The sequence below is a fragment of the Protopterus annectens genome, chromosome 12.part0 (genome assembly GCF_019279795.1).
Source record: "Protopterus annectens isolate FY-2018-M chromosome 12.part0, PAN1.0, whole genome shotgun sequence".
In the NCBI taxonomy this organism is placed as follows: domain Eukaryota; kingdom Metazoa; phylum Chordata; order Ceratodontiformes; family Protopteridae; genus Protopterus; species Protopterus annectens.
Window position 1 is genome coordinate 732,366,437 of NC_056746.1, and position 16,486 is coordinate 732,382,922.

Here is a 16,486-nt window from a genome sequence, read left to right on the forward strand (position 1 = left end):
CCTTTTCATCCCAATGTAATACCATAGAAATGCTAGTCAGTACCCAAGATTGCATTTAGTGATGACTGCCCATGTCCAGGTGGGTTGTGAACTCTATCCCTGGTAAGAATTTATGGTGCCCCATCAACTCACCTAGGTTCCTCTTGAACAGTGTCATAGAGGTGCTCTGTTTCACGTGAATTGGTAGTCTGTTTCAAAGACACAGCAGTTGCTGGAAGATAAATCTGTCCCTCTAGCAAGTCGTATTGAAGTTGTAGGCCATATTTCGGTCCCTGGAATGGGTAGCCCTAGTCCCATTTGATTTACAGATATGCAGCAACTTCATTAGGTTTGGGTCTTGGATTGCTCTGTAGGCCAGACATAAGTCTCCACTAAGAAGTCTATATGATATGGAATATAGTGACAGGGACTTTAGTTGGTCTGTGTAAGGCACATGCTGGAGCCCCTTGATCTTCTTTGTTAGAAACCTCTGAGGTATTTCTAATTGCTGCAGGTGCTTACTACTGTACATGCCAAACAGTGTATTATACTCAATTATGGGCTAGATAAGCGCCGAGTATAGGGACGTATAACTTATTTTGCTCTCAAGGCAATGCTTTTACTAATCAAGTGTGCTACATAGAAAATCTTTTTACTAAAGTAAACACATGGTGGTCGAAGTTAAGGTCGCAGTCAACTTGTGATCTCGGGTCCCTTACCACTTCATGAGTACTTAAGGTATTGTTGATTTGATAGTTTGAGGGGACATTGTTTGTGCTGAAGGGAATGATGATGCACTTCTTTGCATTCACTTTGAGACTGTCACTAATACACCAGTATTCGGTCTGTGTGAGACCCTCCTGGAGTAAACTGACATCATTTGGGGATTCAGTGATTGCACCTAGTTTGCAGTCATCTGCAAACTTGGTCAGCACAACCCCTTAGTTTTTATCTAAGCTTCTGAGAAGTATATACCAAACAGTAGGGGGCTGAGCACTGAACCCTGTGACACCGCACTGGTAACAGGTCTGCTGGTTGATGTGGAGTCATCCACTTTGATAGTGTGTGCCTGGTTTGTGAGCCAATTGGCAACCCATCTTACAATGAAGGAGTTTACATTAAGTTTGCTAAGTTTATCAGTAATGTCATAATGTGAGATTGTGTTGAAAGCCTTTGTCAGGTCGAGGCATGCTGTGTGCACAGATTTGCCTTCATCAATGGCCTTGGTCACATTTTCAAAGAAATCCACCAGATTTAACAGACAGGATTTGCCCTTCACAAAGCTGAATTGGGTAGTATCCAGGGTTTGGAGGTCACCTATGTCTTTTTTTATGAGATCCATAATAGTACATTCTGTGACCTTACAGATGAAGGTGGTCAGGCTCATGGGTCTGTAATTCCCTGGGTCTGTTGCTTGGTCACCTTTGTGGAGGGCAATAACTGTAGCTGTTCTCCATTCTGTGGGAACAAAGCCTTTGGTTATGCTGTGATGGAAAAGGGCACTTATTGGTGATGCTAGTTCATGTTTTAGCCTGTTTAGAAAACAGCCTGGGATGTCATCTTGTTCCATAGAGGCCATGTTCTTTGCCTTGGATAAGCCATTCAAGACTTGCTCTTCAGATATGTAGGGTGGAGAGAAAGTTTGGGGGAAGGTTTTGTGTAAGTTAGGAGGGGATAAGGGAGTGAAATTTTCACCAAACCTATCTGCTAGCAGGTTTGCTATCTCTCTGGGGTCAGTGTGTGTGATACCATTGGCCACTAGTTCTGCACATGCTTGGGACCTACCCTTTAAGTTATGTGCATAGTTATAAAAGGCTTTATGGTTATCATTGGCTGTACTTGCTAAGTTTCTCTCAAAGGAGCACTTGGAGGACTTGACAAGTTGTCTTATTTGCCTGTTGAAGATGAGGAGAGTGCTTTCCCATTTCTGGGGCCTTGCCTTTGTTTTCTTGGATAGCAACTTTTTGCATTTATTGCAAAGTTTATTGATGCTGGATGTCCACCATGGCAGCTTGTTTTCACTTGGGGCTCTAGCTTTAATTCTGGTACAGCCAAGTTTATACATGTATGCAAGTGATTGTACAGGGCTTTAGTGTAAGCTTCAGTGTAGTTGCCACTTCCAGCTTGGGTTGGGGCATGGAATGCATTTATAATTTTACCTAGGAGGGTATAGCTTGCCTTGCTATACGTTTTTTAGTCTGATTTCACCCTTATGAGCTCTAGTTTTAGTGCCAGGTTGAAGGCGACTGATTTCCAGTCGGTTTTAACTAATGAGGGTCTGATAGTTGCGGCAGTGCATCTGTTTGATATGGTGGTGAGGACCAGATCCAGAATGTTTGTACCCCTTGTCAAGATATGGACAATTTCTTCCAGGGCATTTGAATTAACAAAGTCAAGGAATTTTGGCTAGTGAGTTAGGGCTATTAGTGATTGTCTTTCCAAGTTCTTCCTTCCATTCTTCTCCATTGCGTTACCTGTGCATCGCTGTTTGTGTCATCATTCGATAGGCAGATTTTGTACTCTGCTCTTTCAGCTATGTCTGAAGCAACCACAATGAAGAATACAGAATCGCGGGCTGAACACTTTGGTACTTCACTAATCACTTGACTTATTCTTAACATTGTGTCTTCAGTGCAACTTTCTGTATCCTACCCTTCAGCTATGTGGCATTTTGGTTTCTCAGGCTGAGCTGCTAGGAAAACTATTAACCTCTACTATCCTTAACAGGCGCCTGTGTACGATCACATGAAAGGCCTTGACAAAGTCATTGTAGAGCATGTCTACAAGTAGATCCTTGTGAAGTCTTCCTGCAAGTCATTTTGAAAACAATCAAATCTAATTGACAGATTCTTCTGTCCATAATTTAGGGAAGAGGACCTGGAGAATAAAGATGTCAGTAGGGAGAGGCAGTCATTCTTTCAAATTTAGGAAGAGGCATATATTAATTTTAGAATGTTGGACTTGAGGACTTCTCTCACTACAAGATATAGAATGTTACTGTGATTATACCACTAGAAGAAGGTGACAGCAATCAACAGATTAAAAATTTTGCAGTTATAAAGTTTTGGATCACCTGTATATTCAGAAAATCTTGTCAGGAATGACATCCTCTCGTAAAAGTCACGTGTTTGAACGTGTTTCATGTTTGCATACCATTACATAATTACTGTTCTTCATAAAAAAGACATATCAAAACTCAAGAGTCAACCAAATAATAGTGCAAAAATGCCAGGTCTACGAATAAAGGAAATCTTTCCTAAGGATTTATACTATGTAGAGATTTGATAAGTAAGAAACTGGATATAAAGGAGAAGCTACATTTGCCATGCACATCATGTAATTCAGGGGAATTGGCTTACTATTTGTCTGGTTGTGTGTTACAGAAATGAAATGAAAAAAAAAACAGTAATGCATAATATAAATCAGGGAGAGAAACCTAGAGATTTAGGAGAATATTTGGGTTTTCAGTCATAACCGATTCTTACTATGTGTCTGACAACTGTTTGTGAAGAAATTCACCTTGAGAGCACAATGAAGCAAAGCTGTTTCAAGAACATGTCTAATACAAGTTGATTGTAGAAACTACATCATAATTCTTTGTAGTATATAGAGTTTTGTCTGCTTCAAAGTGTTAGCAGTTGGAGACAGAAAAAAGAAAGAAACAGAAGCCTGAGTTTGACCTGCTTTACAGTGTTAATATCTGTAATACACTCGCACTACCACACAGATATTGACCACAAGCAAAGATCACCTTTCATCAACGGTCAGTTTTTAGGGCAGTTCGACACTTCACTCTACCACTTGTTTTTTTGTTGTTTTTTTCATGCAGACTATTCTAGTACCTGATCAGGTCTTCAGTCAATAGCAACTTGGTGTGTATTGCAAACAGAAAAAGTCTTTGAGTTGAATCAGAACATGGATGTTGAGAACACTTAAGTTTGTTATGATTGCAGCTATGATCATAGAAATTGTAGTTATGATTGTAGAGTCATAATTCTTTGTATTACATGGAACGTTAACTGCTCCAACATACTACTAGTTGCAATAAAAAGTAAAATATGTGCAGGAACACAAAGTATTGTATAGCTTTGTAAGCAGTAACACACGTGATGGTACCACACAGGCAGCCAACAGCTTTAAAATCTCTTAGGCGCTTCAACTTGCCATACAGTTCTTACTTCTATAAAGCAGTGAAATTGTTGTTGGCTGTGATCTACAGGAGCTGCTAGATCTACTGCAGCCCAAGCCCCTGTAACAGCAATCTTTCAAAAGAGCATAATAACCGTTTGGTATCTCACAGCAGAGAAATGCATAAATGACTTTTAATGGATGGAGTGCCATGATTACATTAAAAAAATTATGAAAAAGATGAATCTGTTCATCGCCATTCTGATGAAGAAATGTGCATAATACAGTTTTCTTAAGCAGCTCTAGCACTGCATTAGAGGAAGACAGCTAGATTGTAAAAAAAGCTTTAAAATTGCAGCTAAAAACTCTATGTCCTACAAAGAATTATGGTTGAGTTTCTCTGATCATAACTCGGTTGTTATGCATTCTAAACAAGGATGTCATTATTCACCTCTAAAGATTTGGTTTGTCCTGCTGTTAAGGTGAATTTATAGACAGCCATGCCTCCAAGACAATGAGTTGGTTATGAGTACAGACTCAAAAATAATTGTATAATTTTTGCTAGTTTTGGAGCATGGTCAGCGTGACCTATGTCAGGACTGTAATGTGCTTTTCAGAAAGTTACATAATAAGTTTATCTTTCTGGTGATTTAAAGGCTTAATCACAATGCGTCATGCACTATATTAGAGCAACGAATGGCAAGCAGACTTATTGCTTCAAATTTGAGCTTGATTCCTACAATGTTCATTTACAAAGAACTACTTACATTCGATAATATTCTTCATATCTTAATAAAAATGTTTATATCTTTAGGGCTTTCTGTAGTTTCCAAGGAAATGATTTAAGAAATATGTGTATATGTTTCGCAATTAATTATCAAGATGTAATCATTTAAAAAACTTGTTGATCTCAACTAATTGAGAACAGAACAGTCCTACCACCCACATACATACAATGAAAATTGGTTTTAGCATAGGGCAAGCCCCCACCCTATCAACTTCTTCTTCTTCTTCTTCATCTTTCGGCTGCTCCTATTAGGGGTCGCCACAGCAAATCAACTGTTTCCATTTCTTCCTGTCCTCTGCATCTTGCTCTGTCATACCAACCACCTGCATGTCCTCTCTCACCACATCCATAAACCTTATCTTAGGCCTTCCTCTTTTCCTGTTACCTGGCAGCTTCATCCTTAGCATCTTTTTCCCAATATACTCTGCATCCCTCCTCAGCACATGTCCAAACCAACGTAATATTGCCTCTCTGGCTTTGTCTCCAAACCTTCCAACCTGGGCTGACCCTCTAATATACTTAATCCTAATCCTGTCCATCCTCGTCACACCCAGTGCAAATTTTAACATCTTCATCTCTGCCACGTCAAGCTCTGACTCCTGCCTTTTTGTCAATGCCACTGTCTCCAACCCATATAACATAGCTGGTCTCACTACCCTCTTGTAGACCTTCCCTTTCACTCTTACGGGTACTCATCTGTCACCAATCCACTCCTGACACTCTTTTCCACCCACTCCATCCTGCCTGTATTCTCTTATTCACCTCTTTTCCACACTCACCATTACTCTGAACTGTTGATCCCAAGTACTTAAACGCATCCACCTTCGCCACCTCTACTCCCTGCATCCTCACCATTCTTCTCTCCTCCCTCTCATTCACACACATATTCTAAGTCCTGCTGACCTTCATTCCTCTTCTCTCTAGAGCATATCTCCACCTCTCCAGGGTCTCCTCCACCTGTTCCGTACTCTCACGACAGATCACAATGTCATCTGCAAACATCATAGTCCACAGGGACTCCTGTCTGATCTCGTCTGTCAACCTGTCCATCATTGCAAATAAGGAAGGGCTCAGAGATGATCCTTGATGTAATCCCACCTCCACCTTAAATGCATCCGTCACTCCCACCGCAGACCTCACTGCTGTCACACTACCCTTGTACATATCCTGTACCACTCTTACATACTTCTCTGACACTCCCGACTTCCTCATAGAATACCACAACTCCTCTCTAGGCACCCTGCCATATGCTTTCTCTAAATCCACAATGACACAATGCAACTCCTTCTGACCTTCTCTGTACTTCTTCTTCAACACTTTCAGAGCAAACATTGTGGGCAGGATTCACAAAGTCTCCGTGTAAGAGTTATAACTCTTACACGGAGGCTGCAGTTAAATGGAGTGATGTCAGCATGCTCTGCATATTCATGAGAGCATGCTGAATCACACCTAAGGCTAACACGGTCCGTGTAGGACTGTAGGGGGCGTGTCCGTAGGCCGAGCCCTGTAAGCGGACACGCCCCCAGAAGAGTAAAAGTGCCCAAAGTAAACACCCATGACAGAGTCCATGGAAATGTGAATAAACACAACACAACACATGCACCCACAGACTATGAACAGAAAATATATAAATGAACATGCTATAAATTTTTTTTAAAATCGAAAAGATGTTTGCCCGTGAGTGCACTCGTTTGCGCGGGCGTGCCCGTAGTGCAGCTACAGTTAGCAGACAGTGGGAAAGCATATAAGAACTAAATACGCAAAGTAAGCCAAGAAGCAATAGTGTAGCATTAGAGATGTTGGCTGAAGAGCAGGCATTCATGGTTCGAGCCCCCACAACACCAATTGTTATTTTTAGCAAAATAAGCACGAAACAAGTCCCTGACAAACATGTACACATATAAAATCACATTTTATGTAAAATGTAATGAAATAGCCCATTTATATTGAAGAAATGTGAGGTAACAAAACAATAAAAAATGCCAGATGTGCCCATAGCTGAGCTACAGTTTAACAGGGTGAGTGCATCTGCCCGTAGGTGAGCAGTGGTTTAACTGGTGCAAAATGAGTGCCCATAGGTGAGCAGTGGCTTAACACACTGAAACTATGTGCCCCTAGCTGAGCTGAGCGTAATATGCGTGCTGATAGCCAAATGAGGCTTAAACCAGCGTACCCCGTTTGCGCGGAGCTGCGCACCGCGCAAACAAGCTAACCGATGGGCAATGTTGAGCAACCCGTATCAAAACTGCCTTTACACAGACACACCCCTCAGCTTGTCTAGACAGTCATAAAAAATAAAACGCAGTGGCCATGTTCGAACCCAGGATACTATACACCATAGTGAAGGTACTGAACCACTAAGCCATGACAGCAGTACCTATAAATGCAATAATAGCAAATATATAGGAATGAATACAAACTGGAGCATGACAAATCAGGTTTTGTGAAGTTGATACAATTCCAAAATGGCCAATCACAGATATGTGTGGGAAAAACGGCCTATATAAGCCCCATAGGCGGGAATACACAGCAAAAACGATTGTAGAACTGACTTGCAGCCAGAATGACAGGAGTAGGTGAGGGTAGTTGCTTTCGAGCACAGAGGTGGGGCATTGAGGAGTCCACATACATGGTCTGGCTCCTAGTCCACAATCATGAGGCCCAACTCATGCAGGGCCAGGTCCTGTGGGGAGCATATAGGGCTGAGGCGTGGGACTGGTTGGCTCATGATCTCACCAGTACCACAGGGATTCCAAGGACTGGTGAGCAGGTCCATCACCACCATGCGGACCTGAAGAGACGCAAGCAGGACCAATTGAACCTTTGGATCCAGGAGGCCCAGCAAATGCCCAACACCCCACTACTGAGTAAGTTACATTTAATTATGTATATAAGAAATTAAACTAGTTGATATTATGGAGATGTGTATTCCAATATTACTTCATTTATATTACAGCTGCAGGTATCCGTTCTGTGAACCGCAGAGCCTATGGCGATAGGCTGGTGCGGTTGCGCTGCCAGGCAGGTCAGTAATCCACTCCCAGTAACTGTAAAGAAATATAAAAGTATGACAGTTAGCAAAAGAGTGCAGTGTAGTCACTAAGTAATAAAATGTGCAAGTAACAGTGTAAAAGTGTTTGCAAGTATTGCTTGATTACAAAAGTGTGTTGCAGTCTGTAATCCAAACAGAAAAATGAAAATGTCTGAAATAAAGTCTGAAATAAAGATGCCCCACCTGTAATAAAATAGTACACAACCTGCAGCAGGCTGAGAAGTACAGCTGCAGAAGATGATCAAATCACATGTGTGAAATATATCCCTGTTGAAATACTGAAACATGACAGAAGTGAGACTGCTGGAAAGGATTGTAATAACTACAGGTAAAACATGTCAATAAAGCCTAGAAGTAAGTACCATCTTGAATAGTAAAATGAAAACAAGTGAGAGAGTGTGAGAAAGTGTCCTGAATCCAGCAATACAGTAGTAATAACCCCTGAATAAACTATACTGCAGTCAGTACAGAATGAAATGCATGTGAGAAGCAAAACCAAACAGCGAAATCTGTTCAAAGTGTTGCTGCAGCTGGAATGTGTATCCCAAAATCTGGATATGTTGCTCTCAGTCTGCAATATGCAGATAGTATGATTGTCTGATATACCAAACATCCACAGTTGTCTATAGCTATATAAAGCAAATGTAGCAGGATGATGTAGCTGAACAAAGCCAGATATGAATGTGTATGAAAAACAATAAAATGTATATTGATGTAGCAGTAACAGTCCTATTACCAAGTTGAAGTAGTTATCATACAGGAAACTGTAGTTAAAACAGTAGTGTGTATATATGTGCAGCTATTAGAAATGTACAGCATATGTATTGGTATTCGAAGATGTTAATATTATTTTCTTCACCCCACCCTATAACCACAAATAACCCATTCCACATGATAATGGTATATGCAATCACAATTAACACCCCTGGACATTTGTCCTGTTGGGTCATATATATTTGCATGTCCGTTGATGCATCTGCCGTGTTCATACATCCAAACCTGATGGCCTGTTGCCATCAATCAACCCTGCATGTTGTTGGACTGTGTATTGCTGTTCAGATTATGCATGTGTTATGCTCGCTGCTCAATGGTGTGAATATCTGGGTGTTTGGTTAATGGGAATACTAATGCATGCTGTTATAACTAATTATGAATGGTATTATATGTCACTAACCCAAACTGTCATGACATAATGGTAAAAGTCAGATACGAAGGAGAGAACATAGCATGTAGATAAATCAATCACCTCTGAGCATATAGTAATAAAATAAAAACGTGACGTTTATTGAGTGGCTTTCACCCACTTGGCTTCATCAGACTCATGGATATAAAACAGGAAATTAAAACAGTGCTTAAATATACATCCTGGGCGGGAGATATAACTCCACCCTATCTATTAAACAATTAAAAATATTTAAAACTAATTAAGTCACTACAACTCAGCAAGAGATTCCAATTGAAAGAAACACTACTGAGTTATAAAAACAACCACAAAGCATAACATGAGTGAGACATTAAACTGCCAGATAGAATAGTTCACACAGTAAAATGCATGACCAAATAACAAGCTTAGAAATAAATGAGACAGCATACTGTGAAGACAGCATGCTGTTAAAACAACAACAATAAACAGAAATAATTATTCTTCTTTAAAACTAAGACTAAACAATTGAACATACCAAACTTGGAACTGTGTACCTGTTAAAATGCTTTTAATCTCCTCATCCTTAAGAATGGTTTAACAGACAGTTTAGTTCAAACCTGAATGCGTCTGATCTGAGCTTGATAATCCACATGTTCTCTCTACCTTCTGTATGCATTCTTATGTCTCCTCCTGATGTTCACCTGCATCTGTTCTAAAATCCTAAAGGTAAAAGTATGTGTGAGTCAGTTTCAAGAACATGTTTGGCAAGTGCATTACTACTGTGCATCCTAATCGCATATAAGTGCTCTCGTATTCTGTCTTTCAGATATCTATTGGTTTTCCCAATGTAAAATGATGAACATTTTCCACATGTGGCAATGTACACCACATTAGCTGATAAACAATTACCATGAGCTTTCAAATGATAAGTATAATGATTAACTGGGTGAACAAAGTCACTTCACTACTGATGAATGAACAGAAATTGCATTTACCACATTTTCGAGTTCCAGACAGACTGTTAGTGGATGACTTCCTTAATCTCTTTATCACACAGTATCCTCTTCAGGTTTTTCTTATTTTGTACCTAAAGCCGGAATATCACCTACCCTTTCCTTAACATGGGTATCAACCGTGAGGACATTCCAATGTTTTTGAACTACTTCCCTAATTCTCCAAGCATCAGTGGTATAAAACATGGTAAATGCTTCACCACTTGATGTATAAGTGCTAGGTGCTGTAGGTTCATTACTAATGTTCTCCTGATGTGAAAAATAGGGTGCTGCTCTGTCTTGCCTGGATCCCTGAACACTATCAAATCCTTCATAATCTCAATGTTGTTGTAACAACGTTGAGATAGTCAGTATACAGGTCATCAAGGTCCTGTATAAATCCCTGTGAAGTAGGGTTATACCTAGAGGCCCTCATTGCCTGTCCTTTAACAATATTCCTGTAAACAAACTGTGGATGCATGCTGCTACGATGTAACAGTGTGTTAATGTGACACTTCTTCCTAAATACACCAGTATTCACAAGTCCATTGGGTAATTTCTCAACAAATACATCAAGAAAAGTAATTCTGGTTGCAGATGCCTCATGACTAAACTTAATGTAGGTGGTGGCATTGTTCAGCTGTTCAACAAAAACATTCATCTGGTGTATGGAACCTCTCCAAATAAAGAAGAGGTCATCTACAAAGCGCTTATACCTCAGCTGGCGAGTGAACCTGGCACTAGTGCCCAGTCTGGACCCTCCTCCGGTGGCCCTGTGTCACCTGTAGGTGGAAGCGCTGCAGGGGATGGGGCTCATCCCCCCTCTGCAAGTGTGGCCAGAGGAGAACCACCACGCACCCTCCATAGTGTCTGGACTGTGGTGCGTAGGGAGATCCAGGAATCTGTTCTTGGGCCCCTACGCCAGCTTGAGGCACAGGTGGCACAACTTACGGGCATGCCTGTTGCCCGGCCTACACAGCCCCTAGCACAGCCCTGTCCTGGGCAGTGAAGGAACAGTGGCAACTGCCTATGGGTGGGGATATCAGTTCCACTATTGCCATCTGTGGGCTCATGGGCTCTGGATATCCAAACCTCCATCCCCGTCAATTGTGTAACCCCCCCACATGTGTCATACACTGCCCCTGTATGCATCTTGTTTGTCTTGTCTGTCGACCTACCCAACCTACCTCCCCAGCTATACCGACTTCCTTCACCTGACATACCACTCTCACCTGAAAAAAAAAAAAAGGGCACTCTGTACCCACAAAAAAATTATGCCCCATACATAGCTGCCCATTCTGCACACATGTCTGCTGGACATGGAAACTATCAATTACAATTGGCTGTACAACAAGTATTATTGTTGTCCTGACACCTCTCTCAGGGGTGGAAGGTTTCAAATGTCACACCAAATTACATACATATGCACAGCTGTTGCTGATGAAGAAATTGGCAGCTATGGGCCTTACCTACATCCCTCCTGCAAATCCCAAGCTTGTTTCCCTACTGTCTTACCCTCTTTGTGACCCTTTTTTTACCACTTTCCTGTCTCCCCATTTTCATTTCTTTCAAAGAAAATAGCGCGGGTGTGCGCCAGAGTAAGCACTGTTAAGCGGTTGTAAGCGGGTGCGCGCGTGTGTGCGTGGAGCTGAACGCCAGTGCGCATGCGTGAGCTCCGTGCAAACCAGCGCTAAACCAGTTACAACTGCTTAAAAGTGCCTTAGTCACTCTGATTGACAGGTCCTGTAGTCAGTTCAAAAGCAAAATAAAATCCCACTGTCAGTCCCAAACCCAGGACTTTAGAAACAGTAATCTGCATGACCTACCACTAAGCCATAACTCTTATACAAGAACATTGTGCTAAAATAAATATATCATGTAATAGTAGGAATGAATGTAAATGGAATATAGGATGTGTAGTACACAAAGCATGTCATTTAGAATTACTGTCAAAACTAGTGGATTTCCATAATAGTAGTGTGTGAACAGAAACAGCCATGCTAGTTGGTAGCTAGAAGGTAATAATGTCAGTTAATGTACATATATAAATGCATGTATATTTACATATATATATATATATATATATATATATATATATATATATATATATATATATATATATATATATATATATATATATATATAGTTGTAGGTGTCATTGTGCATGCACACTTACTACAGGGAACAGGAGAGAGGAATGGAGAAATGTGAATCTACAACACAGCCTGAATCATGAGAGAGATACTAACCTTTACACTCACAGAACAGTGTCCACAGCATACCAGCATGGTCCCTGCCCTTACAATCTGAAAGGGCAACGCCTATCTCACATACCCTTTTATAGCACTGTCCTGAAATCACAGTGAGAACTGCAATCAGTACACAACTGGCTGCATGCAATTATCAAATGCTGGCTTACAATTGGTGCAGAAGCCATCACATGGACCTATGCAGATACCTACAAAAGCATCCTGTACTAACACTCCACACATGCAATACGGTCATTGCACTGTCTGGAAGCAGACAGAGGGAGAGAGACAGACAGAGACAGAGAGAAAAAAAAATACACACGCTACACACTGTGAGTCTAAGCTGTCAGCAGTGACAGTAGCAAGCCGTGCCAGCAGCAGCAGGAATCTGAAGTAGTGGTAATGCAACCAGCTGCGACAAACACAGGTAATGTAAAGTAGCAGGTTAATAGTCTGCATACTATGAACCCTCCAAATGTGTCATAGGTCTGTATCTATAGGTATGTCCATGTGATATGTTGTGTGTACGTAGTTCCACCAAAAGGGGATGACTATACATTACATGTCAGTCAGTGTTAGGCCATGATCCTGGCAGCAGTTGTCTGTGTGTTGCCCTCAGCAATGGCTGTAGTGACTGTTTTGAAAGGTCAGCCAGGTTCAAAAGGCAGGATCAGCCCATCACAAAGGCAAACTGGCTGGGAACAAGTGTCTGCAGGTACCCAATATCGCTGTATATGCATCCCATACTGAATAATTCCATAGCTTAGCAGACCAGGCCGGTTATGCATATGATGTGGTAGTTCCCAGGGTCAGTAGAGGTGCCTCCTTAGTGGTGTGGGACCACTGTTGCGTTGCTGTATGCCAGTGTCCAGGTACATATCTTGTAGTACGGCCAAGATTAATTATCAGTCTTATATGCGGTTGTATGTCCTCTTGGAGTGCATGTAGCACACATCCAGGGATACCATCAGGTCACAGTGATGCTGTGTGTTCTGCTTTGCTGAGGGCGGCCCTCACCTGGACATGTAAGATGATAGGGAGGTTACATACAGCTGTGATAAGTATTTCAACTTGTGGGGGAGAAGGAGGGGGGATACGTGCACCGAACCTGCCTGCAAGAATGTTGCCAATATCTGTGTGTTTGGTGAATGTTAAGTAGGTGTGTATTAACTCAGAGCATATCTGAGGCATTTGGTCCATATGTGTAACATAACTGAAGAAGGCCTTGTGGTTATCTATAGTGTTTGTGGCCATTTCCCTCCCAGAGTAGGCCGTGGCCGTTGTTATGAGAGACCGTAGCGTATTACCAGTGCTGACCACAGATGCCTTCCCTTAATGTGAATCTGCTCTGTCCTGCAGTAGCCTCCTGCTATTGTTATACAATCTGCCTCTGTCTGGGGTCCACCGGACAGGATGCCTAACCTTTGTGCATAGGGTCTGGGTTAGAAATGTGTGTGCAAGTTCCATGCAATCTGTGGAATGTCCGTGGTAAGCATTTGCAAAGGGGTCAGCAGTGTGGGTTGTGGCTTCCACTGGCCCAGTGTGCTGCATGGATACCATCTCAGTCCTAACAACTGAATAACTGTCTAATCACATACATATCAATGTAGTCTACTGTGCTGCTGGTGGTGGTGGGATATGTATATCCAGGCCGAGTAACTTGTGTCCACATCACACTAGTGGATGGCGTTCCACATACAGTACCTTGGGATGAACCCCCAGAGTAAGGTTGTGCATTGGACCTGTTGCAGTGTGCTGACTGATGGGGCATGCTACTATGTTGTATGGAATGTGGCAGGTATTGTTGCACAAGTTCGATGTGAACACCACAAAGCACAATCCACCTCCAGTCGAGTGAGCAATCACAATTTATTGATATAACAGGACTAAGCGCTTTCGCCAGCAATCTGGCTTCTTCAGAGTCAATTAACCACACAATTCTTTCATTTTAAATACCACACAGTTACATCTCATTGGTTGAAACTGGCACCACCCTTACATTAATTAATAAAATTAAAGTGCAATCACTAAATTTAATACAATACTTTCCTGTTACTAATATAAATAAAATGTTCTCTAGTTATATGTTTAATACAATAAATATATAATTCTTAAAATCATACTGTTGAAAATCACTTTGTAGAATCATATTACAAAATTCAAAACATACTTAAATTATGTATCATTAAAAAAGTTCTACATTGTCTTATTCTATTAAAATCTCAAAAGTTTAAAAACTGTAGGTTTTTAAATTTGCTGTGACCTAAGTTTCAGAATTGGTTTGAGTGAAACATAGTCATTTAACCCTGGGGGTCTACATGAGTCTAATCTAATCTGCCATTCTGTTTCCAGCGCACCCACCTTGTTGACTATGTCACCACCATTACCATGATCCATAACCCGTCCAATAACAAAAAATGAAAATCTAATGAAATTCTTACAACTTGTACTGTGCAAATAAAGTGCGTTGTGTGTGTCTTTTTTCTTTATTGATCTGTTGTGTTCTGCCACCCTGTCCCTCAACCTTCTTATTGTCTTCCCCACATAGTATGCTTCACAGGTAGTACATGATGCCAAATATACTATGTTCTTGGTACAACAATTACAATGCCCAGGGCAAGGAATGGTGTATTTGTATCCACTCACACATACATATGTGCTCTCATTAATGTATCTGCAACATCTACAAAAACCACACTTTTTCATAAGTGATTTATATGTCTTCATTTTCTTCCTTTCCAAAATACCCTTTAAATTCTCACCTCTACTATACACAATTCTTGGTTCAGAACCCAAAATGGTTTTGATTTCTTCACTTAACGTACAGTTCCAAATGTTTTTCACTATCTGTACTATTTCAGTCGTTCTGTGATTATGTTTCAGCACTAATCTTAAACCATCATTTCTCTCCATGTTTTCATTATGTTTTCCTACCATTGACGAAATTCCAATTTTTAAAATTGGTGCATACTTGTTGTTCCTTTCCCTCAATATATCCCTTCTAACACTTAAAAGTAGTTTGAGTGGGTATCCTCGTTCAAGAAACATACCGATCAATTTAAAAATCTCTGCCCTAAATTTGACATCATCACTAACCAGTCTAGATGTCCTCACCATTTGCCCTTTAATAATTCCTTTACGTTGATGAATGGGGTGACAGCTGTTAAAATGCAATAGTGAGTTCGAGTAATTCTCTTTTCTGTAAATATTACTTTCAAAACCCATTTCCTTCTTACCAATTGTCAAATCCAAATAATTGATCTTGTCATTGTTCCACGAAAAGGTGAATTTCAAAAAATCTGTTGTTCTACCTAAAAATTCCACAAATTCTGTAGCTGACTGCTCATCCCCCTTCCACAAAATCAATATGTCATCCAAAAATCTGTTGTAAAGTAGTATTTTTTCTTTGTATTTTTCAGATGACAAAATGTGTGTTTTCTCCCATGTGAGTAGCACTGCATTTGCAAAAACCGGTGCGCACCTCGCACCCATCGCCACACCTGACACCTGCTGGAAAAGCTCTCCTTCAAAGGAGATGAAATTATTTTTTAAAACCAATTCCATTAGACTTAACAAAAAATTGGCATTTGTACCTTCTATTACTCCACTTTCAACAATGACTTTGTAAAACATTTCCAACCCTTGCTCGTGGGGAATCACAGAAAAGAGGTTTACCACATCAATTGTAAGGAAACCAAAGTCGTTCTCTTCTCTTTCACATGTTCTTAATCTATCAAGACAGTGCCATGAATCTTTAATAATATGTTCTGCCGCACTAACTAACGGCTTAACAGCGTTGTCTATATATGCCGCTAAAGCTTCAGTCTTAGACCCTTTTGCTGATACAATAGGTCTAAACTGCAATTTCTCAGTGCCCTTATGAACCTTTGGAATTCCAAACAAAGTTGGTGTTCTCGGGTTATGCACATTTAAATACTCAAATTCAACGTTGTTGATGTTTCCTTGAAACAATGCATCATATAGAAAGACATCTATCTTGTAGTATGCCCTGTTAATCTCATTTCTCGATACCCGTACATATGTGTCATCGTTGTTTAAGATGTATGAAATCTCTGAAATGTAGTCAATCCTAGACATTACTACCATCCCACCTCCTTTATCAGGTTTCATACATCTGTATTCACCTGATTTCTT